The following is a 17,586-nucleotide window of genomic DNA, read 5'->3' as shown; positions in this document are numbered from 1 at the left end:
ACATTCAGGGGTAAGTGTTTCCGGACGAAGGTTCTCTTGACCAATGGCTAATAGATTTCTTCCAATCAAAACCAACAGTTCTACAGGCGAGGCCTTCAACTGCTACCTCAACGTTGGCAGGTCATAGAGAGTGGAGGTGAATACAACACTGAGTGATTATGATTGTGAGTTACAGTGCGTGACAGTGACAGTAAAATAAAACATAAAATATAGGAACCGCACGAACTTATGCAACGACCCATTATTATTATTATTATTATTATTATTATTATTATTATTATTATTATTATTATTATTATTATTATTATTATGCGAATAAGCCCATTAAGACTACGCAAAGACATTCTGTTTTAATGACTGTATTATAATGTCTCAGTTTTGTGTGCTTGGAGATACATTTTTGTTATAGATATTTTGGGTTAGTCGGTATACAGTTTTCATCTTTTGGCATTTAATATCATTCGCTTTTGTTTCGAGTCCATTTTCCTGAATTGTTTCACCAATAAACTTAAATTGTGATACTCGTTTAATTTTGCCATATTTTATCTCCATGAATTTTGATGCATATTTGTTGCATGTTACGTATTCTGTCTTTTCAAAATATACCTCAAGGCCGACTTTTTCCGCAGTTTCTTTCAGTAGTTCAGTCTCATTTTGGGCTGTTGAAATGTCTCGGGTTAATGTCGATAGATCGTCCGCAAATGCCAGACAATCTATCGCTAGTTTTCCAAAGCCTAAAGTGAGTTGTTGGTGAATTTTGAAGACCAATTTTTGTTTGAGCCATTCTTGTATCACTTTTCCAAGGACGCAGTTGAAGAGCAAAGGTGAGAGTCCATCTCCTTGTCTTACTCCCGTTTTGATTTCTAAGGAATCTGAGGTTTTCCCCCATGAATTTAACCTCGGAATTCGTGCCGGCAGTGTCTGTTTTATGATTGAAAGTATTTCCATGTCTAAACCTTGTTTTTTCAATATTTGGAAGAGTGATTTGCGATCTACTGAAACATAGGCATTTTTGAAATCAACTGGTGTAGACTAAATGTTTGCTACAAATTCTCTGATGTCTTAGGATGAGCTTTAGGTTCAAGATTTACTCTGGACACGATCGGTCTGGTCTGAATCCTATCTTATATTCTCCGATTTGTGGTTGTAGTTGTTGTTGTGCTTTATCAAGAAGACAATGGGATAGAATTTTGTATGCAACTGAAACTAGTGAAAGTCCTCTGTAGTTGTTTACACCTGTTCTGTCTCCCTTCTTCAGTAGCGCGTGAATTAATGCATTTTTCCAGTCTTATGGGATTTGTTCTGTTTTCCAGATGTCTTGCATGATTTTTGTGATTTCTTTTATGTTGTTTTGGCCTGCTGATTTGAGGACTTTCGCTATGATTCCATCTTCAGCCGATGCTTTGTTTTTTCAAGTCTTTGATCTGTCTTGTGATTTCTTCTTCATCTGGTGATAATGAACTTGTATTAGTATTTTCAGGTTCTTGTGGAGAAAATCTTTGTGTTGGTTCTGAACAGTTCAGTAGTTCTTTAAAATATGTGTCGAGTTCCTGGCAGTTTTATTGGTTGTTTAGTGACAACTGTCCATTTTCTTTCTTGAAGCAGAGGCTTTGCTGTTGATATCCTCCAAGCTTAATTTTGAAGTTTTTATACACATTTCGTGTGTTGTTTCTTTCAAAGTCTTTCTCGCTTTCAAGTAATTCACCCTTTTCGAATTTCCTTTCAATCTGTCTGATTAATTGAGCTATATATTTCCTCGCTGCCAGGAATTTTTGTAGTTTATTCTCCGTCATTTTGCTGTTCCAGTTGTTGTATGCCTTCTGTCGAGAATGGATCGTTTGTTCACATTCCTCATTCTACCAGGATGCCTCTTCCTTTTATTCATAAGAATTTTTTTTTTGCTAGTTGTTTTACGTCGCACCGACACAGATAGGTCTTACGGCGACGATGGGACAGGAAAGGGCTAGGAGTGGGAAGGAAGCGGCCGTGGCCTTAATTAAGGTACAGCCCCGGCATTTGCCTGGTGTGAAAATGGGAAACCACGGAAAACCATTTTCAGGGCTGCCGACAGTGGGGTTCGAACCTACTATCTCCCTAATAGATACTGGCCGCACATAAGAATTAGTGTTTGTGCTATTGTAATTAGTTTCCTTTGAGTTGTTGCCAATTTTTTGCCACCTTTCTCTCTAATTCTTCTGTGAGAGATATTTGGATCCTGGTGGTGTGAAATTTTGGGATTAGTGGCTTCTTCTTTACAGATCTCTGAGGTTTCATCTGTAGTTTAATTCTTGTCAGGTAATGATTTGAGTTTGTTTGCACCCCTTCTGACTTGAACATTCATAATTTCTCTGTGGTTTGGATAAGAGATTGTTACACGGTTAATTTGGAATTCGCCGATGAGTGTGTTCCGTGATCTCCATGTCATTTGTTTTGATGGTTTCTTTTTGAAGTGTGAGGCATGCTTTTAAGGTTGAATATCCTGCAGAGTTCAACTAATCTTTGTCCATTTTGGTTGGTCCATTTATGTGCTGGGAATTTTCCTATTGTTTTCTGTATTTTCTTTCTTTGTCTAATTATTGTGCACTGAAGTTGCTTAGTAAGATTTTGATGAGTTTTGAAGGAATTTTGGATACTATTTCTTTTTGAGTTTCCACGATTTGTCTACCTTTTTGCTGTCTGTTTTATTGTCCTCGTTGATTAGTGTGTACGTTTTATTTGCACACTTTACAGTGATTTTCATTAGTCCCATTTGTTATTGAGTTGAGTATGTTTTCCTTGATTGCAAAAGCGACTCCTAAAAGTGGTGTGACTTTTGGAATTCATTTGTCTGTTCTTATTTTGGAGAGTCTGTAGTTCCCGAAATACATTGTGTTTTCGTCAGGCAGTCTTGTTTCTTGTAGTGCCAGTATCTGTATTTCTTGTTTGCTTAAGGTGTGTTCTAGTTCATACAATTTCCCTTATCGTACGAGAGTATTTATGTTGAGTGTTCCGAAAAAGATTTTGCTGTCCAGGCGAAATTGACCAGAGGTCTCCGACTCCCTCTGTTTGCGTGTCAGTCCAGACTCCCCAGAATCCGACAGTACTGTTCTTGATAGCAGTGGATCGGTTACCAAGTGGGGTAAAAGTTTGATTCCTAACACGCCTCATGGTACTTGATTATCACAAGTCTGGACCAAGGTCCAGTTCTTAGGACTGGAGTGTTGAGTTCCAGAACATGAATTTCCCAGCCGCACCTCTGGTGATCAGACACTGACCACTTTTCCGCTTGCTGCAAGTCAGACGCGGAGTGGATTTTAGTTGGCTCGTCCATCCTCTCTGCCATTGAGATACGTCCTCTTCTGCCCTCGAGGCCGTTTACCGTTTTTCCTTTTGCCTCAGTTGATCAGTGGGTGCTAGTTTGGCTATCCAATATTCACACCTGTTCTGCATATCTACAGGAACTTTCCCTATCAGCCATTGGGACACGCCGTGTCGGTGTTGAGGGCCCCTACCCCGGTGTTTCATGCAGGTTATGCCTAGCTCTTACTCAATTCAGAGCTAAACTCCCAAACAAGCAGGCTTGGTATTATTATTATTATTATTATTGTTATTATTATTATTATTATTATTATTATTATTATTATTATTATTATTATTATTATTATTATTCAGGGTTATCTGTGGAACGCAGAGGTGAGAGAAGGTGCTATGTAGAATGGGTCTATCTACGATATCCAAAAATTGAATTAATTCTTTAAATAAAGGTTATATTTATTTTCAAAAAACAAACTTAACAACCTTTCGCTTAGTGAAATGTATGTTTAGTCATCAGCCCGAAGGCTGGTTGGATCCTCAACAGTTCCGCCATGAGCTGTCATAGATGGCCTAGGCATCACTGAAGAGGCGTACTATTGAAATGAGGAGTGAGGTAGTTTCCCGTTGCTTTCCTCGCCGAGCCAGAAGTTGCTATTACATATCAGTCTGCCAAGCCCACTGAAATGCATGCACCAACCGACCCTATGATCAATATTTTCACACCATTCATAGCAGGGACTGGCTGCGTAAGAAATGGCATTACTAGCATCGCTCATACATCAGTCACTTTCATTTTGTCAAAGCCAAGGATAAGACAGAGACAAATCAATGAAAGTAAGAAAATTGCTCTAGCCCATCCCAGAAGACATAGTACACTGTAAACACTAGGTCCCGCCAGCAAAAGCATCTTAGTGAAATAACAATGACAAATTTGGGGATTAAAATAGAGAACCCCAAAACAGGGAATTTAAGAATTTTGGGCTTCAAGCCCCAGATTTACAAGTTTACAAAATTTTCAAAATCTCAGTGTTTAGACAAGAACAGGAATATCCCAATTTAAGAGCACTTTGCTCCAAGGATTACAAGTACGGCCTTCCAAAGACACCCCTCAATATTACAGTAATTTTTTTTTTGCTAGTTGCTTTACGTCGCACCGACACAGATAGATCTTATGGCGACGATGGGACAGGGAAGGGCTAGGAGTGGGAAGGAAGCGGCCGTGGCCTTAATTAAGGTACAGCCCCAGCATTTGCCTGGTGTGAAAATGGGAAACCACGGAAAACCATTTTCAGGGCTGTCGATAGTGGGGTTCGAACCTACTATCTCCCGAATACTGGATACTGGCCGCACTTAAGCGACTACAGCTATCGAGCTCGGTACAGTAAACTTAGGAAAGAGCTTACACGCTCTCCAACAATAACAAATTTCTTACAGCCTACTCAAGGCAACATTACATCAAAAATCTTACAATCCCTGGTCTCTCTAGGGACAATTTACAATTGAAATTACCTTTACACAGGAGTATCTATTACCCAACTACTGAGCCTTCGCGGAAAGAAGAACAGGTTAAATTAATGGCCCGAACACAAAATGAATGGAGGCGTACACTTGCACTCCTAGAGCATTACATATAAAACCCTAATTGGGCTCTCCGCCCGATGAATCAGAGGCTAATCCCAAGCTACTGAGGTGACTCGAATGAAAGTTAATTTAATCCATTACAGGAAAGAAAAAAAACAGTTACAAAATCTAGTCACCTCAAACCAAGTTGAAGGGGAACTCGAGAGCGCTACTTTCTCTATCCCCGAATTGCAGTTAAAGACTTTATGAAATTTTACATTAGCCGAAAGGAAATTTACAATTTAGAAAACCGGTTACATAGTAGAAATTATGACCTTCCCCTCGTGTAAGTCTGCGGAGGTAGCTACAGAAAAATAAGTCTGGTGGTCATTACCTTGGCTGCTGGTCTGCCTGGCGAAAAATGGGGCGCCCCGCCTCCTGTATTAGCACACATACACTCTCAGAAATACGGCGATCAAGAGACAAGGTAGCTGGAAAGGCCGCAGCTTCTATACACGAGGAGACGGTTGTAGAGGGTTCTGGACTAATCCGGATACACCCTCTCGATTTTATTGGCAGAATCAAAAGTTACACCCAAAATACCAACAAGAAACCTGTGATAGGCTGAAAAATAATTACAGAAAATTCGTATTGGTCAGATTCAAAACTGGCGGAATGAGAAATAAGTGTTACAAACCTTTAAATATATATTAAAAAATGAAAGTTAATTTACTTGAGAAAACCCATTAACTCAAAATTTCTTTCAATAAAAAATATTTTACCTTGCACCAGAGTGCATGACCTTAGTTTTTGTAATGACATGTATGGAGAAATGTCCAAACTTCTTGATGTACACCAAACAAAATGAAATAAATCCAATCAATTTAGGAAACTTAGAAATGACAAACTTCTCAATTATTCAGTAGTGACATCTTCTGACTAATGTCCCAACTTCATGCAGTAGCAGTTTCACGTTTTGTTGGATAGAGTTCATTAAGGCGCTTCTTTTGAATGTGCGGAGTTGAGGTGTACCTCCCGGTACAATTATTATTATTATTATTATTATTATTATTATTATTATTATTATTATTATTATTATTATTATTATTATTATTATTATTATTATTATTATTATTATTATTATTACGTGCCCTCCCGCAGGTACTGCCACCTTGACGAAGGTAATATGGCATTGACGGGTATTTTTGGAGGCTTGCGTGCTCAAATGACCCTTAGAGCTATGCCAGCGGGAGCTACGGCTCCTGGTAGGGCCACCCAAGCTGGACAGGTCTAAGGCGATGGGCCAGACTAAGAGCAGTACCTTGGTCCTCCAGGTTGGGGGTTGTGCGTGGGGTCAACAACCCTACCCCGGAAAAAACTCTCGTTACGGAACCAATGGACAAAGGAAACTGGATGGATGTAATGGATAAACGACCCTGGCAACGAAAACGGCATATGAATTGGTATTGCGCGACATGGAATGTGAGAAGACTGAATAAACCTGGAGGATTACTGAACCTAAAAAACGAAATGAAGAAATATAATGTGATGGTGGTAGCATTACAAGAGGTAAAATGGAATGGAAGTTGAGTACTTGCAATTGGGACACACACCTTGTTCTATAGCTGTGGAATCAAAGGATACGGAGGTACAGGGTTCCTTGCTGATAAATAATATAACAGTGTAATATTGAACTTCAAGCCCGTTAATGACAGAATTTGTCTTCTACGAGTAAAAACCCGCTTCTTCAATGTATCTTTCTTATGTGTATGTGCACCAACAGAAGATGCAGAGTCAGCGGAGAAGGATATCTTTTATGAACAACTGGAACAAGAATTAGCACTAGTGGCAAAGCATGATGTTAAAGTGGTTATGGGGTACTTTAATGCCCAAGTGGGAAGAGAAATTGCTTACAGGAAAACAGCTGGTAAGGAGAATTTGCATGAGGTTTCGAACGATAATGGTATAAGGTTGATTGACTTTGCTACGGGTAATAACATGCGTATTAAAAGCACATGGATGCAAAGGAAGAATATAAGGAAAGTAACATGGTGCTCTCCTGATGGGATCACAAACAGCCAAACTGATCATGTGCTTATAGATAGAAGGCATGCTTCAGATATCTTGGAAGTGGATAGCTGTCGAGGTGCAGATGGAGATAGTGATCATTATCTGGTAAGAGTCAAATACAGACAAAGGATAGCCAACTACAGACAGATTAAGAGAGTTGTTGTACCCAGGTTTGATGATGCTAAGTTAAAAAAGGATGAAAATATAGCACGGCAATATGCAATGATTTTGACAAATAGCCTTAGTGAAATGGAAGATTGGACAGGAGAGAGTATTGAAGAAAGATGGCAAATATACAAAACGGCCGAAACTGTTTTGGGCAGAAAGAAACAATCAAGGATTCAGCACTGGTTTGCAGGGGCGAAGCGTCAGGGGAGACAGGGTAGACAGCGTGTACCCGTAACATTTTGTGAAAGAAATATTGTCTAGTTAATTCAATTACTTTTTAGAACATTAATTATTTCCAGATTCGTGACATTATTGTATTCCCCCCTTTTCTTATTTTCGACTCACTTCGGCAATGCTAAGGCTCGCGTTAGTTACACGAAGCACGTAGGCGAAAGTAGACGCTGTCCATTCTGTGTATTTTCCCTTTGATTTTCAAAGCTTTCAGATAGAGCAACACTAACGCTATCTGTAGGTTCTGACTGTGGAACTATGACTCTCCTATAGCGAGATGTCTCCGCCCAGTAGACAGACTTACCAGCGTCTCTTCTTGCTCTCATTGGCTAGTAGGCCTATTTGGATTCCTCTTATAAAGGTGCTCTTATTGGCTACCATCTTAGACATGCTTTTAATGTTATTAATTTGAATTTACTTTATTATAAGACACATCTAAAAATAAATTAATAATATTTAAATACGAAGTATAGTAAACCTACACCTAATAAATGAATAACAGCACAAAAAAACCTTCAAGTAAGTGCATTTTCTTGCCCGCGAATATTAGTTGCGGTATTATAACCCCAACAACTATTGGCTTCCAGTTTTAACAAGCTACTCCAGAGTACGCATACGGAAAAAATTGCTTAACTTGATGCTGTATATTCCGTTAAAGTAGTTTCTAGTGAACGCGCTATGAGTGCATTCAAATGAATTAAAACGTATATAAGGAATTGGATGACCAACCAGAGACTGTTTAACTTGGGAACTCTAGCTACAGAGAAGAAATTTCTGTGGAATCTCAGCAAGACGCCTGACTTCAAGACGAGAGTAATAGATATAGGCTACAGTATTTGCCGAAATGAAGGACAGGCGGATTAAACTCATTTACAAGAATATTGTTTAAGGTGACTTGTACGAACAACTATTTATTTCTCATTTATCTTATTAAATCTACATAACAATGAAATATATTGCTATTTTTATTCTAAAAGTATGTTGTTATTCACAACTCCCGCGGTCTATTTCGTCTATACTTAAAAATAAAGCAAGTGCACGTAGGGTTATAGGTTGTTATAGGGTTTGTCTTATTTTCAGAGTCATTAATATAATACTGAATCCAGATGTATGCGTCGAAAATAAAATTCCATATAATAATATGATTAAAACAATTTAAATAACAGAAATCTCTGTCTACCCCCTTACTTAGTTCGCGCTTCGCCACTGCTGGTTTGATGAAGATTGTAGGAAGAAGATTGAAGAAAGGAATGAGGCAAGAAGGAGAATGTTACAGAGAAGAACAAGAACTACTGTAGAAGAATACAGAGAAAAGAGAAAGGAAGCGGACAAGGAATGTAGTAAGAAAAAGAGAGAATTTGAGAAACAGTCGATTGAAGAATTAGAAGAGAGAAAGACTGCTCAGGAAACTAGACGGTTTTATATTAGGGTAAAAGATATTAAGAAAGGATTTCAACCCAGAACAGTTTTCTGTAAAGATAAGGAGGGAAATCTGATTGGAGGTAAAGATCAGATGCTAGACAGATGGGTGGAATATTTTAGTGAACTGCTGAATAAGGAGTCAGGATTTGAAGGTGAGGACGAAGAGGTGCAGACAGAAGAGAGTGGGCAGGAACAAAATAGAGAAGAGGTGGACTTGGAATAAATCAAGGAACTGTAACGGTTCAAATCCCGTTACAAGATGATATCTGTATTATTATTATTATTATTATTATTATTATTATTATTATTATTATTATTATTATTATTATTATTATGTCAGTATTATTATTATGTTATCTGTGATATTGGTACTATTATTTTAATTATCCGTTTTATTCAATTCGATTTTGCAATTGCCTGTTGCTTGCAAGATTGTACTTAGATGTATGCATATATACGTATGTGTAGGATAACACTCAATACCTGTACAGTGAGAATTGTTGTATATATCAGAGATTGGGTGTGACGTTGGGACATTGTGCAAGATTAGTGGCGATTCTGCCAAGTCATCGCCACTCCATGGCTATGTCATCGTATTTATTTAGAATATGCGCTCAGAGAGTTAGCCGCCGCAGGGCTATTTCACCACTGTATGTAATATTTGCCGCGTTGTGGGAGTATGTCATTGTTATTTTTGGAGATTACGTAGCTGTGTCAACCAACGTCTATAAAAGGTGGGTGCATATTGTAGCGTCAGTCATTAGTTATACGGATGCAGTACAGTGAAGTAGTCTACTAGATCAAGAGGCCTTAGTTGGTCAGTCAACCAGTGTGAACGAGAGATGGTGAAGACTCAGTGAGCCATTATTGGTCATTGAGAGAGTGAGACCAAATGGTTGGTCCGTCACTTAGTGGAAGAGACGGACGCAAGGGCTTACCATGAAGTCAGAGAAGGCAACCCAGGACCTACCAAGAGGTAATACCATATTGACTTACAAAGAAGTCAGATGAGATGGAGAAGAAGCAGTCACAAGGATGTATCACCAAGTTAGGCGTGGCACATCTATAGTAAACACCAGAGCAATGGATTACGTCGTAATTACACTAAAAGTGTTGAAGGTACAGTCAAGTGAATCAGTGAGGGAAATATTTCGTATAAATTGTTTAATGTCCGGTCAAGAAGAATTCAAATTCATGCCTAGTTTCTTTCAGTTGCAATGTCATAATTTCATATTCTCATCTGTTTTATCGCAACAAGACTCACTATTTTTTGATATATTATTTAAAGAATATATATTGTTCTATCAAACGAATTCATAGTTTCATTTCATTGACAGTAATATATATTAACCTCAAAATTAATGGGGAAACCGAACGCCAATCTCCTTTTCCCAGAATTTATATGGTATGTTGTCAAAAGTAAGCTTATTACCCCACACCCTAGAGATAGTCAAGAGTCTCATTCTATTATTGCTGCACTGAGTGGCAGCTGGCGCCCTTCAAATAACGTATGTGTAAGTAAGCAGGTAACAAGTAAGTGTGAGTACAAGGTCCGACGAGTGTATATTTTATTTAATGATTATTAATTTTCATAATTTCTATTTTAAATGCAGATATTCAGATTTTTCAAGTTAAAATGCAGATTTATACATGTTGTAAATTTAGTCAGCAAGTTAGGAAAGTTACAGAACCTACATTGCAAGAAGTTAAAGATGGAATCAATGCTCTTAAAAACAATAAGGCGCCAGGAGAAGACAACATTACTTCAGAAATGATAAAATATGGAGGAGAGAAACTAACAAGGTGGTTGCATAAAATTATTGTAGAGATATGGCAAAAGGAGAAAATGCCAGAGCAATGGAATATACCAATACTCTGCCCTATACATAAGAAACATGATAAAGCAGACTGTGGGAATTATAGAAGAACAGCATTGCTATGTATTGCTTACAAAATCTTAGCAAAAATCATAGCTGGAAGGCTGAGACCATACGTTGAAGAATATCTAGGAGATTACCAGTGCGGCTTCAGAATTAACAGATCTACTACGGACCAGATTTTTACTATCAGACAGATCCTTGAAAACTGTTACGAGTATAACATTGACGTTCATCAGCTGTTTATTGATTTTAAACAGGCATATGATAGTATCAGAAGGGATAAGTTATGGAAGGCAATGAAAGAGGCAGGAATACCTAACAAACTTACAAGATTGGTCCACATGACTCTAGCGACAACAGTATGTAAAGTAAAGGTTGAGGGTACTTTATTTAAGGCTTTTGAAGTTAACCAAGGATTACGACAGGGTGATGTACTCTCCACCCTTCTGTTTAACATTGCTTTGGAGAGGGTAATGCGAATAATACAAGGGAGCAACCCTGGTGGAACATTGTTTAATCGAGTGACACAAGACCTTCCATATGCAGACGATATTGATTTGCTATCCAGGAGGAAACTGGATCTGGAAGAGAAGTTGAGAAAACTAGAAAAATATGGTGCTGAGATGGGACTGATGATTAATCAGTTAAAAACTAAGTACATGCTAATGTCTAGGAAAAAGTATAATGAAGCAGAAAAACATGTGAATTTAAATGGGAAAGAATTTGAACGCTGCAAAAGCTTTAAATATCTAGAGTCAATGGTAGCTGAAAACAATGATATGAAGGAAGAAATACATGCTAGGATAGCAGCTGGTAATAGGAGTTACTTTGCCTTAGGCAAGGTATTTAAAGCAAGGAGTCTTAGTAGGAATCTGAAGCTGACTGTTTATCGCACGATAGTGAGACCTGTGGTGATGTATGGTGCGGAAACTTGGACTATGACAAGGTGATGAGGAGTTGCTACGGAGATAGGAAAGGAAGATACTTAGGAAGTCTAAGGACCAATAAAGGATGGTGGACTCTGGCGAATCAGAAATAATAAGGAAATCAGAGAGCTGTATAATAAACCAGATATAGTAGCGGAAATAAAGAGTAGTAGACTGCGATGGCTGGGACATGTAAAAAGAATGACAGAGAACAGGACAGTAAAGAAAGTCTTTGATGGGAAACCAGAAGGACGTCGTATGAGGGGGGAAGACCGAGGATCAGCTGGTTGGACAGCGTGGAGGAGGATTTGAGGGATTTGAGACGGATGGGAGTTAGAAGATGGAGAACCAGAGCAGTCAACAGAGAAGAGTGGGTGGATATTGTCCAGGAGGCCAAGGCCCTACAGGGGTTGTAGCGCCAAGGAGTAAGTAAGTATTGTTATGTGCGTATGGACCCAATGGATCACGCAAAGCTCTAACGATTCTGTTTAGTTGCCAAACTGCTCTCATCCTTCCTCCGTGGATCCTTTTTCGTTCTTCTGTCCACTTTGCTCCAGTCTTCTTTTTCACTTCGTTCTCTGGTTGCACTTTCTGTCCGTTAATTTTTTCCTATTGAGGTTTCTGTCCGCGGTGTCAGTTGAGTTCATCTGGGCTTCTTTCAAATCCTTCTTCACTTCCGGTACCCATGGAATATTTTTTAGATGTTCTATATAGGTGAGAATTTTATGTGTCAGTCTACTTGCCAGCAGTCTGCGAACGTGCCCATAAAATATCAGACGTCTTTTGCGGATGTCTGCTGCAATGTTGGAAAGCTCTTCTGTCACTTTGCGTGATTTCAGTCTATAACCATCCTCTTTTATTATTATTATTATTATTATTATTATTATTATTATTATTATTATTATTATTATTATTATTATTAATGGTTCATGTTTGTGGGTTACTGTAGTCACGTCCTAGTTCGTGAACCATGGGCAACGGCTGAGTGGCCTAGTAAGTAGCCCTGAGAGTCGGGATACCAGTTGCTATGGAATGGGAGTGGGCATACCAACCAACCAACCAACCAACCAAGTAAGTATTTATGTAAAGCACAATATTGCTTTCGCTTTTCGTAATGTTCCGTTTTATCTCGCGCGTTCTCGAATTAAAGTCCTAAGATATATCTTCGTGGAGACTGAGAGTATGATTTACAACTCAGTTACAGTATTAATCATAAGTCTAAGCAACTGGGTGTTATATTTCGTTATTTGCATACCAGTGTAACCTCCACTAAAACAGCTGACCGTGTAGCGTTGGTGATTGACTTCACTAGCGCCGCTCTGCGGGAGCGCGCTTGAACTCGGCGAGTGATCCCACTAGGTATTCCATTCGTCATGATATTAGAGAACCCCGTTTTTCTTGGCTCCCCTGGCCTTCGGTTTATGGGGACACAGGGTTCGATTCCCTGCAGGCCGACGATTTTAACTTTGTATGATTAATTCCTCTGGCTCGAGGACTGGGTATTTATGTTCTTCTCAATACACATCTCGTATATACAGACAGCACACCACACTACCAACCACCACACAAACACGCTATATTGATGACATCCCTCCACATAAGGTTGAGGTCAGGAAGGTCATCCGACCGTAAAACCGGGACAAATCTACACATTTGCCGGCCCCAAGAAAATTGGGGTAAATGTTATTTGCTTTACGTCCCACTAACTACTTTTTTACGGTTTGTGGAGACACCGAGGTGTCGGAATTTTGTCCTGCAGGAGTTCTTTTACGTGCCAGTAAATCTACTTAAACGAGGCTGTCGTATTTGAGCACCTTCAAATACCACCGGACTGAGCCAGAATCGAACTTGCCAAGTTGGGGTCAATAGACCAGCGCCTCAACCGTCTGAGCCACTCAGCCCGGCAGAAGATTAAAGAATCCCGTGTTAGTGTTGATGGTAGAGTTATTATTTTGAGAGGAAGTACATCTGGTAACCATCCATTCTTAACACAAATCAGAAGATGATTATATTTTACTAGTTTAACGTCACACCAACTGAGACAGGATTTTTGCGAAGATGGGAGAAAAAATAGCTAAGGACATGGAAGGAAGCGATCGTGGCCTTAATTAAGGCATAGTCCCAGCATTTGCCTGCTGTGAAGATGATAAACCACGGAAAAACAAATTCAGGGCTGCCGGTAGTGAGGTTTCAATCTACCATCTTCCGAATGTAAAGCTAACAGCTACAGAGTGCAGATCGCGCTGCTAACTCACTCGGCCAGAGGAAGAGGTCCAACACTTCGAAAATTGAAGGTATAGGTACAGGCAAAGGCCACGAAGGGCGTAAATATCACAGACATGGTAGACCTCACAAACTTAATACCGTCGGGGTCCAAAGAAGAACAAGAGTAGCCCAACAGAGGTCAGATAGGCTAAATGCAAGTGAGGAGCCTTGCACAAGTAAGGGGCTTATGGTCGCTGACAGCCCCTGAGGGCAACCCTTTTAGTCACCTCTTACGAAAGGCAAGAGATACCGTAGATGTATTCTACCGACCTGTCCATAAGGGGAAACCAGGCCAGATGAGAGGGGTTGGTAAGCATGGATGTATCCATGGGGCCCGAGGTTCAGGGAGCCCAGAATGCCTAATGGTATAGCACATTAGAGGAATGCTCATATAAGAATGCACAATGCTTTAAATTATTGTGCAATATTTATGCACGTGAACATCCGAGTCGTTGGCTGAATTGTCAGCTGTTCAGAGGGTCCTGGTTTCAATTCCCGTCCAGGTTGGGGATTTTAATCGCTTCTGATTAATTCTTCTCGCTCGGAGACTGGGTGCATGTGTCCGTCCCAACACTCTTCTCTTCATATTCTGACGACATACCACACTACCAACCACCACAGAAACACGCAATAGTGATTACATCCTTCCACATAGGGTTGGCGTCAGGAAGGACATCCGGCCATAAAACAGGGCCAAATCCATATGTGCGACGCAGTTCACACCCGCGACCCCATAGGTGTGGGAAAAAGCGGTAGCCAAAGAAGTTTTATACACGTAAGCGGATTGTTAACATGCTGTATTTAATGGGTCCAGGAGGCAAGAGACGCGTTATCTAAGAAAGGATAGAAAACATTGAATAGTTTTGGGTTTGGGTTGACGATGACGCGCGAACAGATAGTGGAAGGCGAATGTTCGGACCAAAGTTCGCAATGAAGACGAAGTAAGTACCAGTGCAAAGACCTCTGTTTACTGACTCTGCTCTCATTTAAGAAGTTTAAGTGGAAACAGAATCAAACGGACGTACCGCGTTAAGAAGTTGACACAATACAATTGAATCCCCCATGGTCTACGAGTAGATATTTAGTTATAACGTTACGTGCAGCACCTTCTAGAACTTTTGATTTAGATATTGGAACACTAGAAGGATTGGAGTTTTCTTCTGTAGTGATTGAGGAGATAGTTCTTCGAGGGTCTAAACCACCCCGCAGAGAGTTTCACTTCCCATGTAACCTGGAAGGTAATTTATTTCCTCGCTACCAAGCAAGGGGCTGTGAGGTTTCAGTTACATAGCAGTCAACTTGCATTCAGGAGAAAATGGCTTCGAAAGCCATTCTCAGCTGCCCTGAAGAGTTTGTTCGTGGTTCCTCATTTTCACACCAGGCAATTGCTGGGGCTGTACCTTAATTAAGGCCATGGTCGCTTCCTTCCAGCTCCTAAGCGTTTCCTATCCCACCGTCGCCATGAGATCTATCTGTGTCGGTGCGGCGCAAAGCAAAATAATTGCAAATGTATATACGAGGGTGAATCAAAACGTAAGTTACACTTCCAAGTTATGGCCGTTCATGAAACTACCTACACATAGGCAACACGGGTATGACAATATCCAATGTAAGTTCACTTTTCCACAAAGTCTCCAAGAGACTGTAAACATTTCTCGAAGCGATCAACCACCTTTTCGATTCCGGATGCGTAGAAACCACCTCCGACGCTATGTAACCACCAGGAGACAGCTGCTTTCACCTCCTCATCGTTTCGGAATCATCGTTCACCGGGATTCTTTTTCAGCTTACCGAACACATGATAATCGCATGGCGCTACGTTTGGACTGTATAGAGGATGCTGCCATACCTCCTACTTGAATCACTGCAGCAGTTCAGACGTTTGGCGGCCCGTGTGAGGTGTTGCGTTATCGTGCAACAAAATTACACCGGCGTTCATTTTTTCCCGCCGCTTTTCTTTAATTGCCTTACGCAACCGGTTCAACGTTTGACAATACGAAGCTTAGTTGATTGTCATGCCTGTCGGCATAAATTCAACGTGCTCCACACCTTCCATGTCAAAGAAGACTGTCGCCATTACCTTTCCTGCTGAAGGTTGAACCTTGGCCTCTTTTCGTGGTGGTGATATGGTGAGCACCCATTCCATCGATGTTCTCTTTGTTTCGGGGGTGAAGTGGTGGACCCACGTTTCATCCGCTGTGATGATCGCCGCAGAAACTCGTTGCCCTCCACAGGATACCGTTCCAAATATTCCAGTGACGATTGGAAACGTTGTACCTTGTGAACATCGGTGACCAGACGTGGGACCCATCTTTGACACAGTTTACGAAATGCACGGTGCTTGTGAACAATGGAGAACACACTGCAATACGATATGTTCAGCATGCTGGCAATTTCCTGCAGTGTTACGCGCCGATTCTCTCTAATGATCCCATCCACACGGTCAACATTTGCAACGGTACTGGACGTTGCGGGCCTGCCTTCGCGATATTCGTCCGTGAGATCCATGCGTCCGGCATCAAACTGCTTATACGCAAACTGCCTGCACGCTCACCATATACAGCACTGATTTCACGATGAATGCCCGTGCAACTGGGCCGTTTAGCCCATTGAGCCTAGCCCGCTCTGCACACACAACACGCACCAACCTTCTTATCGGACGTGTCAGCAGTTACTGTAGCTTGCTCCACATTGGCCATGGTCACGACATACAGCGTGCTCTCGCGCTAACTTACTTTTTGATTCGCCCTCGTATATACTAGCTGACCAGCTCAGGGGCAAATCAAATCGGGGCCCTATGAACAAAAGATCACTATGCTTACCATTCAGCCTATCAGCTTGGCTTTTAGATATATTTAAGAGCCTGAAATAACAATTCATAAGATATGTTTATGGGCTATTACTCGAAATGGTGAAATAATATCACCATGAACTGTCTAAAAATAATTAATTTTCGTTTATAAAAATGAACATAGATAACTATTCGGGACGAAATATAGCAAGACACTGAAAAAATTGAGACTAAATATTAATATCTTGTTTATAAAAACGAATCGGTTATTTCAGTTCTTTGTAAAACCACCACCTGAGTCAACTGATCAACGAAAGGCTGATACAGAAGTACGAAAATAAAGGCTCACTAAGAGAACATCCAGCCTGAGGTAAGCCCAATAGATGGTGTACAGATTCAGAACCACAGAACGCTGGGCAAAAGCATTGGGCGCATTTTTCGTTGTATACTCAATTTAGCTCTTTAGAATTTTTCCACCACGGAAAACTATCTTCAGTGCTGCCGACAGTGGGATTCGAACCCACTATCTCCCGGATGCAAGCTCACAGCCTCGTATCCCTGACCGCACGGCCAGTTCGCCCGGTAGGACAGAAACAAAACTACCCGTTTTATTCTTCCACTAGATATTTATTGACACTTGTTTTACATGTCTTCTCGATTTCTTTTAGTAAAACAACAGAACAGGGGTTTGGATAATAAATCTTAGAGTTCCCAAATCCATAGAATAAACACAGCCTGTCATCTAACATCCTAACAGTATTATTTTAATGTTTCAAAACTCGTATGTGCTGCTTAGCTTTGTCAACTTCCTTTTTTATTTCGGGGGGGACGGTAAACATCCGTACCAGGATACAGTCCTACTCCCCGTGATCGCCAACTCCTCACACTCGCAAGTCTGACGGTTATATATTTTAGCCACCTTTTACGATAGCCAGGGGATATCGTGGGTGTATTCTATCACCCTTATCCACAGGGAGGA

This window comes from Anabrus simplex, chromosome 1, assembly GCF_040414725.1.
Source record: "Anabrus simplex isolate iqAnaSimp1 chromosome 1, ASM4041472v1, whole genome shotgun sequence".
Lineage (NCBI taxonomy): Eukaryota > Metazoa > Arthropoda > Insecta > Orthoptera > Tettigoniidae > Anabrus > Anabrus simplex.
Note: the sequence above shows the minus strand (reverse complement) of the source record.